Source organism: Oncorhynchus gorbuscha, linkage group LG24, assembly GCF_021184085.1.
Source record: "Oncorhynchus gorbuscha isolate QuinsamMale2020 ecotype Even-year linkage group LG24, OgorEven_v1.0, whole genome shotgun sequence".
In the NCBI taxonomy this organism is placed as follows: domain Eukaryota; kingdom Metazoa; phylum Chordata; class Actinopteri; order Salmoniformes; family Salmonidae; genus Oncorhynchus; species Oncorhynchus gorbuscha.
In genome coordinates, this window is record NC_060196.1 from 2,541,681 (window position 1) to 2,554,515 (window position 12,835).

Genomic DNA, 12,835 nt, shown 5'->3' on the forward strand with positions numbered 1-12,835 from the left:
CCTTCTCAGTGCTCTCTCACCCAACCCTCTCACTCAGCCTCAGAGAGCCCTGTGTAACTGTTTTCTGTATGTGAAGGAGAGTCAGACCAAAATGCGGCGTGGCTATTGCGATCCATATTTAATGAAGCAAACACTGAATCAAAAACAATAAACATACCACGAAAACCGAAACAGCCTAATACTGGTGCAAAGTAACACAGAGACCGTAACAAGGACATAAGGACAATCACCCACAAAACCCAACACCAAACAGGTACCTAAATATGGTTCCCAATCAGAGACAATGACTAACACCTGCCTCTGATTGAGAACCATATCAGGCCAAACATGAGAACTAGACAAACTAGACATGTAACATAGAATGCCCACTCAGCTCACACCGTGACCAACCAAAACATAGAAACATACAAAGCAAACTATGGTCAGGGTATGACACCCTCCAAGTTTTATTTTCTCCTCACTCTTGTTATTCTTACAACCCATTACGAACTGACCTTAGGTTCAATTGAGTCAGTCATTCACATAATTCATTACAGATAGACATGATGGGACACATGCAATCCTGTCAAGACTTGCTAGTGTGAAAGGTAATACAACCAAAGGATTTTTGTAAAACCATGTAATGTGAAGCAAGCTTTAAAGCCAGCACTGACGTGTCATTTCTTTTGTACAGCCATTAGGACAGATAGCCAAAAATATGAGGTGATTTTAAGGATTTTGAAAATGGTGTAATGTGAAAAAAGCTTTATCATGTTAACTACAATGTCACTCAGACGTGATGATAGTGGCTGGTTCTGTACCATCTCGGCAACTCAGAACCAATTATTACATGAGTACCATTCTAGACAGTTACTAGTGTTGGTTGTGGGGGTTGAGATGTTGACTAGTGGTGATCCAGGGACGATCATCTTTGGTAGCCTCCCCTCTCTCAGCAAGTCGCGTGCAAACGGATGGCCGAAAACTCTCCCCTTCCAAAAGTCAAAAGCTGCCAGGTGTACTGTAGGTACACGGTCAATGTGTACATGCCAGCAAATGCCTAAGAGAATATTACACCAAGACATGTAATCTCAACCATTTCAAAAACAGTAGCAGTAAAAAAATATGCAAACTGAGCAATCAATGCAGGTTAATACAAGCATTAACATCATCGAATACATTGCAGACAATGCAGCATCAATGGTTGTGGCATCATCGATTGCTAAATGATGTGGTTAGTTGATTTGGTAAAAGCCTATCTAGGTGAGATTAGGCATGTGTCTGCAATAGCTGTCCTGGGACAAGGCCAGAATCTCTACACTATGAGAAGCTGGGGCAGCTGTTGTGTCAGATCAGGCTACTTCTCATTGGTAGAGGTGGTAATGATCAGTAACATACAGTAGTTATCAACGTAATAATGTAGCCTGTATCTGATGCTCTGATAATGTTTGATTCTCCTCCACTCCAAAATCAATTTGCAATTCAGATCAGTGTCTGTTCCCTTGCTCTTTAGTGTGTGTAGACGACTTCACACAACAGGTTATTCACTGGTGACTTTCTCTGGATTTTGGTGACTTCAAAAATCTCATATGGAGGAATTAAAACTTCTCTCTCTTCAGGAAAGGCTGAGTAAGAAGTTAGCTCAGCGCCAAAGCAAGTGTGGATCTCAAAGCAAGACACATTCCCAAAATTGGTTAAGTCGGATCTTAAAGAGCTTGTGGCGAAGGTGCCGAAACGGATCTCGTGGTTGAGAACACTCTGATCAAACTTCTTGTTGGTTCTGTGAAAGGTTTCCTTACATGTCTCTTGTCTTTCTCTAAGAATCTGAATGGCGTCAGTCAGGTAGAAATGCAGTGCATGGTACTTTAATGGTGTTGTCATATATGCAGAATGGCCCTTGAACTGCTTTGTTGTAGTCCAGATAGATCGATTTGGAATTTGTTCCTGGTTTCTTTTTTGTAATCAAATAGATAGTAATAGAATGCTCTGTATTCAAACTGTCTCCATGTGGTATAGCGTGTGGTTTTGCTATGTTCCAGGATGTATTGAATTGAGGATTAGTGTTTAACTCATCGTAGAGGTACAGTTTCCAACCGCCCATAACATTAAACCTCTTTACCATCATATTTGTCATCAACAGAAGAACGGACCATGTCTAGAGGTAGAATCTCTTGCATCCCTCCATCTTGAATCCCTCCATCTTGCCTAAGATCAAAGCAAAGATTACCATCAAAACTAGTAGAAAAATAACAGAGCAGGTTATTGCCTTCTTTTTATCGATGTTATTCATTTCCATCTAATGATTTGAAAGAAGGAAGTAGAAGGTTACAGTTAATTTCAATAAGAAACCAGTGCTGTGTTCGAATACCCAAACTAACATACTGTATTCTACATACTTAATGAGTACATACTACATACTATAATTTAATTTTAGTATTCTGTAAACGAATGGTATCTTTTCAGTTGAGTGTACTAACGCTTCGCTTGTCTATGAGAAGTTGATGCTGTTTCTAGGCAACTTCTTGCTAACTTGTTAGCATAGCTAACAAATGACTAGCTCGACATCTTACAACTTCATCAACAATGTCCATTGAGAACACACAATGACTATACCACGTAGCTAAGCTAAGCATGACGTGAATAATAAAGTCAATAAACGTTGGGTAGTTAGTTAGATAGCATATCGTTAATATACTGTCAAGTTTGACGTATTAGTAGCCAACTAACGTTCGGTAGCCAGCTAACATACCGGTACATTCAAGCAAATGCTGTAATGATATGCTATTTGATTAGTAAGGATAGCGTACCTAACAAATTGTAGGTAGTTGGATGGGCTATTTACAGATGGGCTGCGTACAGTTGCAGTGATCCGTAAGCTGCTCAGATAGCTGATGCTTAAAGTTAGTGAGGGAGATATAAGTCTCCAACTTCAGCGATTTTTGCAATTCACTCCAATCATTGGCAGCAGAGAACTGTAAGGAAGGTGGCCAAGGGAGGTGTTGGGGATGACCAGTGAGATATACCTGCGTGCTATGGGTTCTATGGGTGAGTGTTGCTATGGTGACGAGTGAGCTGAGATAAGACAGAGCTTTAACTAGCAAAGACTGATGATCTGGAGCCAGTGGGTCTGGCAACGAATATGTAGCGAGGGCCAGCCTACTAGAGCATACAGGTCGCAGTGGTGGGTGGTATATGGTGCTTTGGTGACAAAACGGATGGAGCTGTGATATACTGCATCCAGTTTGCTGAGTAGACTGTTGGAGGCTGTTTCGTGAATGACATCGCCGAAGTCGAGGTAGGATAGTCAGTTTTACGAGGGTATGTTTGGCAGCATGAGTGAAGGATGCTTTGTTAGGAAGCCAATTCTAGATTTAAATTTGGATTGGAGATGCTTAATGTGAGTCTGGAAGGAGAGTTTACAGTCTAGCCAGACACCTCTGTATTTGTAGTTGTCCACATATTCTAAGTCAGAACTATCCAGAGTAGTGATGCTAGTCGGGCTGACGTGTGTTGGCAGCGATCGTTTGAAGATCATCGGTTGAAGATCATCGGTTGAAGATCATCGGTTGAAGAGCATGCATTTAGTTTTACTAGCATTTAAGAGCAGTTGGAGGCCACGAAGGAGTGTTGTATGGCATTGAAGCTTGTTTGGGGGTTTCACCGCCTGGTGTATCACCACCTGGTACGGCAACTGCTCCGCCCTCAACCGTAAGGCTCTCCAGAGGGTAGTGAGGACTGCACAATGCATCACCGGGGCAAACTACCTGCCCTCCAGGACACCTACACCACCCGTTGTTACAGGAAGGCCATAAAGATCATCAAGGACATCAACCACCGAACCACTGCCTGTTCACCCCGCTATCATCCAGAAGGCGAGGTCAGTACAGGTGCATCAAAGCTGGGACCGAGAGACTGAAAAACAGCTTCTATCTCAAGGCCATCAGACTGTTAAACAGCCACCACTAACACTGAGTGGCTGCTGCCAACACACTGTCATTGACACTGACCCAACTCCAGCCATTTTAATAATGGGAATTGATGGGAAATGATGTAAATATATCACTAGCCACTTTAAACAATGCTACCTTATATAATGTTACTTACCCTACATTATTAATCTCATATGCATATGTATATACTGTACTCTACATCATCGACTGCATCCTTATGTAACACATGTATCACTAGCCACTTTAACTATGCCACTTTGTTTACTTTGTCTACACACTCATCTCATATGTATATACTGTACTCGATACCATCTACTGTATGCTGCTCTGTACCATCACTCATTCATATATCCTTATGTACATGTTCCTTATCCCCTTACACTGTGTATAAGACAGTAGTTTTGGAATTGTTAGTTAGATTACTTGTTGGTTATCTCTGCATTGTCGGAACTAGAAGCACAAGCATTTCGCTACACTCGCATTAACATCTGCTAACCATGTGTATGTGACATATAAAATTTGATTTGATTTGATTTAGACTCAGACACCTGCTCACACGCAGCATCTGAGGGAAACAAGACACGACAGGGCGAGACAAAGACACAGCACGGCGAACAATATACAAGGATCCGACAGGACAGAAACGGAAGACAAGGGGAGAAATAGGGACTCTAATCAGAGGGCAAGATACGGAACAGGTGTGAAAAGATTAGATGATTGATTAGGGGAATAGGAACAGCTGGGAGCAGGGACGGAAAGATAGAGAGAAGAGAGAGAGGGAGGGAGAGAGAAAAAAGGGAACGAACCTAATAAGACCAGCAGGGGGAAAACGAACAGAAGGGAAAGCAAAATGACAAGACAATATAAGACAAAACATGACAGTACCCCCCCCCACTCACCGAGCGCCTCCTGGCGCACTCGAGGAGGAACACTGGCGGCAACGGAGGAAATCATAGATCACAAACGGTCCAGCACGTCCCGAGAAAGAACCCAACTCCTCTCCTCAGGACCGTAACGGAAAACTATAAAAAGGGAAACTAGGGTACTACTCTAAAAAAAAAAATGAGACACGGGTAGAGAACTGAAAGCTCTAGAGCAAACAGGACCAAACAGGCCAGGAGAGTAACAACTAGGGACAGACTGAGACACAGCAAGGGCAGGAACAAGAACAGGAGAGATGCGGTGGCAGGGAACAGACTGAGACCCAGCAAGACCAGGAGCAGAAGCAGAAAAAAAATTACCAGACTTATTCTGCGCGCAGTCCGAACACGCAGCCACGAAACGGCGCGTGTCACGCTCCTGAGTAGGCCACCAAAACCGCTGGCGAATAGAAGCAAGCGTACCCCGAACGCCGGGGTGGCCAGCTAACTTGGCAGAGTGCGCCCACTGAAGAACAGCCAGACGAGTAGAGACAGGAACGAAAAGAAGGTTACTAGGACAAGCGTGCGGCGACGGAGTGTGAGTGAGTGCTTGCTTAACCTGTCTCTCAATTCCCCAGACAGTCAACCCGACAACACGCCCAACAAGAAGGATACCCTCGGGATCGGTAGAAGCCACAGAAGAACTAAAGAGACGGGATAAAGCATGAGGCTTGGTGTTCTTAGTACCCGGGCAATAAGAAATAACGAACTTGAAACGAGCGAAAAACAATGCCCAACGAGCATGACGCGCATTCAGTCGTTTGGCAGAACGGATGTACTCAAGGTTCCTTTGGTCAGTCCAAACGACAAAAGGAACGGTCGCCCCCTCCAACCACTGTCGCCATTTGCCTAGGGCTAAACGGATGGCGAGCAGTTCGCGGTTAGCCACATCATAGTTACGTTCCGACGGTGACAGGCGATGAGAAAAATACGCGCAAGGGTGGACCCCATCGTCAGTATCGGAGCGCTGGGACAGAATGGCTCCCACGCCCACCCCCGACGCGTCAACCTCGACAATAAACTGTTTAGTGACGTCAGGTGCAACAAGGATAGGAGCGGATGCAAAACGCTTCTTGAGGAGATCAGAACAACAATCATACGACCGGTGAGGAGGAAGGGAGTTGGTTCTGGACCGACTGAAGACCGTGCGCAGACCATGATATTCCTCCGGCACTCCTGTCAAATCACCAGGTTCCTCCTGTGAAGAGGGAGCAGAACAAACAGGAGGAATAGCAGACATTAAACACTTCACATGACAAGAAACGTTCCAGGAAAGGATAGAATTACTAGACCAATCAAAAGAAGGATTATGACACACTAGCCAGGGATGACCCAAAACAACAGGTGTAAAAGGTGAACAAAAATCAAAAAAGAAATGGTCTCACTATGGTTACCAGATACAGTGAGGGTTAAAGGTAGGGTTTCACATAATATACTGGGGAGAGGACTACCATCCAAGGCGAACATAACCGTGGGCTCCCCTAACTGTCTGAGAGGAATGTCATGTTCCCGAGCCCAGGCTTCGTCCATAAAACAGCCCTCCGCCCCAGAGTCTATTAATGCACTGCAGGAAGCTGCCGATCCGGTCCAGCGTAGATGGACCGGTAAGGTAGTACAGGTACTTGACGGAGAGGACCGTCTAGTAGCGCTTATCAGTCGCCCTCCGCTTACTGATGAGCTCTGGCCTTTAACTGGACATGAAATGACAAAATGACCAGCGGAACCGCAATAGAGACAGAGGCGGTTGGTGATTCTCCGTTCCCTCTCCTTAGTCGAAATGCGAATACCCCCCAGCTGCATGGGCTCAACACCTGAGTCAGTGGGGAAAGATGGTAGTGTCGGAGAGAGGGGAGACACAGTTAACGCGAGCTCTCTTCTATGAGCTCGGTGACGAAGATCTACCCGTCGTTCAATGCGAATAGCGAGTTCAATCAAAGAATCCACGCTGGATGGAACCTCCCGAGAGAGAATCTCATCCTTAACCTTAGCGTGGAGTCCTCCAGAAAACGAGCGAGCAACGCCTGCTCGTTCCAGTTACTGGAGGCAGCAAGAGTGCGAAACTCTATAGAGTAATCCGTTATGGATCGATTACCTTGACATAGGGAAGACAGGGACCAGGAAGCTTCTTTCCCAAAAACTGAACGATCAAAAACCCTTATCATCTCCTCTTTAAAGTTCAGATAATCGTTAGTACACTCAGCGCTTGCCTCCCAGATAGCTGTGCCCCACTGCCGAGCCCGACCAGTAAGGAGTGATATGACGTAGGCAATCCGAGCTCTCTCTCTTGAGTATGTGTTGGGTTGGAGAGAGAATACTATATCACACTGGGTGAGAAAGGAGCGGCACTCAGTGGGCTGCCCAGAGTAACATGGTGGGTTATTAACCCTAGGTTCCGGAGACTCGGAAGACCAGGAAGTAGCTGGTGGCACGAGACGAAGACTCTGATACTGTCCTGAGAGGTCGGAGACCTGAGCGGCCAGGGTCTCAACGGCATGCCGAGCAGCAGACAATTCCTGCTCGTGTCTGCCGAGCATCGCTCCCTGGAACTCGAGTAGAGTAGAGAGAATCCATAGTCGCTGGGTCCATTCTTGGTCGGATCCTTCTGTTATGCAGGTGAATGAGGACCCAAAAGCGACTTGGCGAAAACAGAGTCTTTATTCCAGTAAAGGAAATAGGCAATACTCCTAGACAAATCGGAGCAGAAAACAAAACATAAAAAACTAATTCCACTCGTAGTGACGAGGACAGACTAGAGACTCGACCATAAACTGTAGGTTGCCTCGGGAAGGCATCGACCCGTAGCAGACTCAGACACCTGCTCAGCATCTGAGGGAAACAAGACACGACAGGGCGAGACAAAGACACAGCACGGCGAACAATATACAAGGATCCGACAGGACAGAAACGGAAGACAAGGGGAGAAATAGGGACTCTAATCAGAGGGCAAGATCGGAACAGGTGTGAAAAGATTAGATGATTGAGTAGGGGAATAGGAACAGCTGGGAGCAGGGACGGGAACGATAGAGAGAAGAGAGAGAGGGAGGGAGAGAGAAAAAGGGAACGAACCTAATAAGACCAGCAGGGGAAAACGAACAGAAGGGGAAAGCAAAATGACAAGACAATATAAGACAAAACATGACAAATACAGTCTAGGTAGATGGGTTTAGTTGTGTGTTCTAATACTGTCTAGGTAGATGGGTTTGGTTAGATATCTGTGTTCCAACACAGTCTAAGTAGCTGGGTTTGGATTAGTTATCTTTGAACAAATATTGTGTAGGTAGATGGGTTTGGGTAAGTTATTTGTGCACATACAGTAGTGTGCCCTTCAAACCACAAACACTAAAGCCCCCGGCACGCACAAACACACAAGTACACAATAGAATATAATAGAATATCTTTATTATCCATTTAAATATTTCATGAAATATTATTAATTTGATAACATGTGGAATGATACCAGTCATCAGTCAATCATCAGTGACTCTGACTTCTGTTTATATCTGTCCACTAACAAGGTAACTTTTGTGATCTTCTTGAAGGTGTGACACAGTCATCATCAGGCTGAGTTCAGTGCAAACAGTTGTCAAAAGAACCAGTTTAGTCAGTAGGTAGTTATGACAGTTAACCTGTGGATAGACAGTAGATGTTATGACAGTTCACTGCCACCCTATGACCTCTGTTGTCTCTGCTAGTCAACATGATGGCTGCTGAAAGCTTCTTGGTAACCGAGTCCTTCCCATCCCTCATCCAACCCCGCTAATGAGGTAGGCTACGTTCCAGGCTGACTACATGGAAGTCGCCTGCCAGATCTCACAACTCCTGGATAGATGTGGAACATAAATTTATCAGCTAACCACATCATATGCTATAGCAATCTGATGCCCAACTGCACAGTCAATGAAGCTTCAGGTTACCTTTGTCTATATCATTGCATCTTTCCTTAAATCTAAATATATTTGTAGTTCATTCTAATTATAACCTAATAACAGACACATTTTCTTGAAGTGAGATGGAATTCATATCTTTATAATTGATGTACAGGTAGTGGATACACAGGACATGGGATTTAATCATGCTCAATTTAAAAATTTTTAAATCAAAAGCTGGAGTGTACATGCTGAAAATATAATCAAATTACAAATCACATTACATTTTTATTTCACAAAAATAATCGTATTATTAATCTGAGGAAGTAATGCGGGATTAACCATTTAACAGGATCATTACACCTGAGCTGAGAAAGATATATTTGTTTCAGATGACTTCCGTTGTACATTGGTGATGGGATGATCAGTACTATACAGAACATAATTAAAAGAGCATTATGTTGCCTGTAGCAGCTGTTCTGTTGATTGTAAAACATCAAAATAACTGCTTTTCTGATTTATTTTGGCACCAATTTGCAGTTCAATTCTTCCAAACTACAGTGGCCACTAATGTGTAGATGACTTCACACGAAAGGTTATTCTCTGGTGACTTCTTCTGGATGTTGATCACTGTGAATACCTCATAGGGAGGAATTAAGACTTCTCTCTCTCCTGTAAATACAGAGTAATGTGATATGTCAGCTCCAAAACATGTGGTGATCTCAAAGCAGGAATGAATCTCTGCCTATTTTCTTGCCTATAGTGCTCAAAGTGAAGGTACCGAAACTGATATTTTGTACTGATCAAAATTCACTTTGGTTCCACGATAGGAGGTAGTGCTGAGCGATTAGTGCTTTTGAGGTTGGTTTTGGTTTCAGTTTGACAATAAAAATCATTGTATTATTTTTTAAACAATACACTATGCGTTATGTAGGTTGCATGATGTAACACATAATACAACTATTAGTATAAGTCCCATGATGGTAGTGACTGACCATTACTTGTTATCACTTAATAAGTTTTAACCAACATTTATTCACATTACTTTAATTAAATATTTCTGTTACATTGGTTTTATTTTATGACTTCAGTATGTCATTCCATGTCATCAACTCATCTCTATAGAGCTGCTGCCTATACTGTCTAACAAAATCACTATTTTAGTGTTGTAAATGTATGAACACTATTGTGACAATGAACAAGGTTAGTAGCTTCATGTAGCAGTAGCCTGTATCTATTGCTTTACAATTCAGGTCACTCTTCCATTTCCCAGTGCTCTTCAAAGTGTACACGACTTTACACCACAGGTTGCTCTTCCATTTCCCAGTGCTCTTCAGAGTGTACAGGACTTTACACCACAGGTCACTCTTCCATTTCCCAGTGCTCTTCAGAGTGTAGACGACTTTACACCACAGGTTGCTCTTCCATTTCCCAGTGCTCTTCAGAGTGTACACGACTTTACACCACAGGTTGCTCTTCCATTTCCCAGTGCTCTTCAGAGTGTAGACGACTTTACACCACAGGTTGCTCTTCCATTTCCCAGTGCTCTTCAGAGTGTAGACGACTTTACACCACAGGTTGCTCTTCCATTTCCCAGTGCTCTTCAGAGTGTAGACGACTTTACACCACAGGTTGCTCTTCCATTTCCCAGTGCTCTTCAGAGTGTACACGACTTTACACCACAGGTTGCTCTTCCATTTCCCAGTGCTCTTCAGAGTGTACACGACTTTACACCACAGGTTGCTCTTCCATTTCCCAGTGCTCTTCAGAGTGTAGACGACTTTACACCACAGGTTGCTCTTCCATTTCCCAGTGCTCTTCAGAGTGTACACGACTTTACACCACAGGTTGCTCTTCCATTTCCCAGTGCTCTTCAGAGTGTAGACGACTTTACACCACAGGTTGCTCTTCCATTTCCCAGTGCTCTTCAGAGTGTAGACGACTTTACACCACAGGTTGCTCTTCCATTTCCCAGTGCTCTTCAAAGTGTAGACGACTTTACACCACAGGTTGCTCTTCCATTTCCCAGTGCTCTTCAGAGTGTACACGACTTTACACCACAGGTTGCTCTTCCATTTCCCAGTGCTCTTCAGAGTGTACACGACTTTACACCACAGGTTGCTGACTGCTCACTTTGTCTGGATGTTGGTCACTGTGAATACCTCATAGGGAGGAATCAAAACTTCCCCCTCGTTTCCATATGCAGAGTAATATGTCAAGTTAACACCAAAACATGTGTTGATCTCAAAGCAGGATGTGTCTCTGAAATCGTATAAAGTCTTATGTAAAGAACTTGAGGCAAAAATAACCAAAGCGCATTTCTTTGTTGACAACATCCCGATCAAAAGTTACATTGGTTCTACGGTAGGTGGTCCAACATGTTGTTTGACTTTGTTTGAGAATCTGCATGGCGTCAGTCAGATAGAAGTGCAGGGAATGGTACTGGAATGATGTTCCATACCCATAACTGCCTTGTCGAACTGCTTTGTTGAAGTCTGTAGATGGATTCAGAAGGAGGTTGGGGTTTGTTATTTGTGTACAAATACATAGAGACGGAATGCACTTTCTGCAGACCATCTGTTGGAATGGATGCATGTTTCTCTGCCATGTCCCAGGCTCTTCTGAAGTTAGTGGTGGTGTTTTTCTCATGTGGGAGGTAGTAGTCATCCACCCTCTTGAAGGCTTCGTCTCTGCAGCCATCGTATTTGTCATCAACGGAATCAGGTGCCATGTCCAGTGGGAAAATCTTGTTCTGTAACAGTAACATTCTTTAGTGACATTCTCCTGATACAGACCTAACAGGTTCCTACGGAGCTGTGAGGGGAACGGCACCTCAGTACCTCCAGGCTCTGATCAGGCCCTACACCCAAACAAGGGCACTGCGTTCATCCACCTCTGGCCTGCTCGCCTCCCTACCACTGAGGAAGTACAGCTCCCGCTCAGCCCAGTCAAAACTGTTCGCTGCCCTGGCCCCCCAATGGTGGAACAAACTCCCTCACGACGCCAGGACAGCGGAGTCAATCACCACCTTCCGGAGACACCTGAAACCCCACCTCTTTAAGGAATACCTAGGATAGGATAAGTAATCCCTCTCACCCCACCCCCCCTACGTTTTAGATGCACTATTGTTAAGTGACTGTCCCACTGGATGTCATAAGGTGAATGCACCAATTTGTAAGTCGCTCTGGATAAGAGCGTCTGCTAAATGACTTAAATGTAAATGTAAATGTACTTGGGTGATGAGTTGTTTACCAGTCCCTTATTGGACACAGTTTCCTGTTTGTGAGGCTAAATGTGAGGAAAACAGTATTAAGTCGTGTGTGTTGGTCTGTTGTTTTATGTCAATGTGCACAATGAAAGTACAACATAAAGCCACCGCCCAAGTCCTGAAGCAGGATGCCCAAGATATGATCCACAATAGTTTTTCCTGCATAGCTCAGGGGGCGTAGTCAAAACATGAAGACTATTCACAGGCATTGCCCACATTTAAGGACTCTCTTTTCTTGTTAGAAACAACAGTAGTGGGACACTATCTTCTCTTCTTATGTCTCAGTAAAGGAGTACATGTTCTACTTTTTATAAATGAACCCTGCTGGTGTTAAATGTAAGGTTCTATGAATGAATATTTTATTGGCTTTTCGTTTACTCAACTTGATTTCCTGATTTTAAATCAATTATTATAATAAGGGTAAATAAACTAAACTAGGTAAATGAAATATTAAGTGTGAGGTTATATTTTTCTTAGTGTACCTGTTTCACCAGTCCAAAGTGAAGACAGAGAATCAACATCAAGACAGAGATTCTGTTTGTCTTCTTATCAGTGAACGTCACATCTAAAGATGAGAACAAAACCAGTGAAATGATGCAAAGTTACAGATACATACACAACTGTTGTCATCATAAAACATTATTAAAACATCTCACCATCAATTAGAGATATCCACCACCCATGTTGCAGAGTTGTTGACATCAAATCTACAGCATGTTCAAAATATAATCAAACATAAAACATAATGAAATTAACTCTTAATTCAACAACCCAAGTGTCATGTTTTGTCTTATATTGTCTTGTCATTATGCTTTCCCTTCTGTTCGTTTTCCCCCTGCTGGTCCTATTAGGTTC

At 43.6% G+C, this 12,835-nt stretch overlaps 1 pseudogene; it reads right to left on the reverse strand.

The window, feature by feature from the left end:
* Positions 1–9,678: 9,678 nt before the first annotated feature.
* Positions 9,679–12,835, reverse strand: part of LOC124013273 — an 8,535-nt pseudogene continuing 5,378 nt past the window's right edge.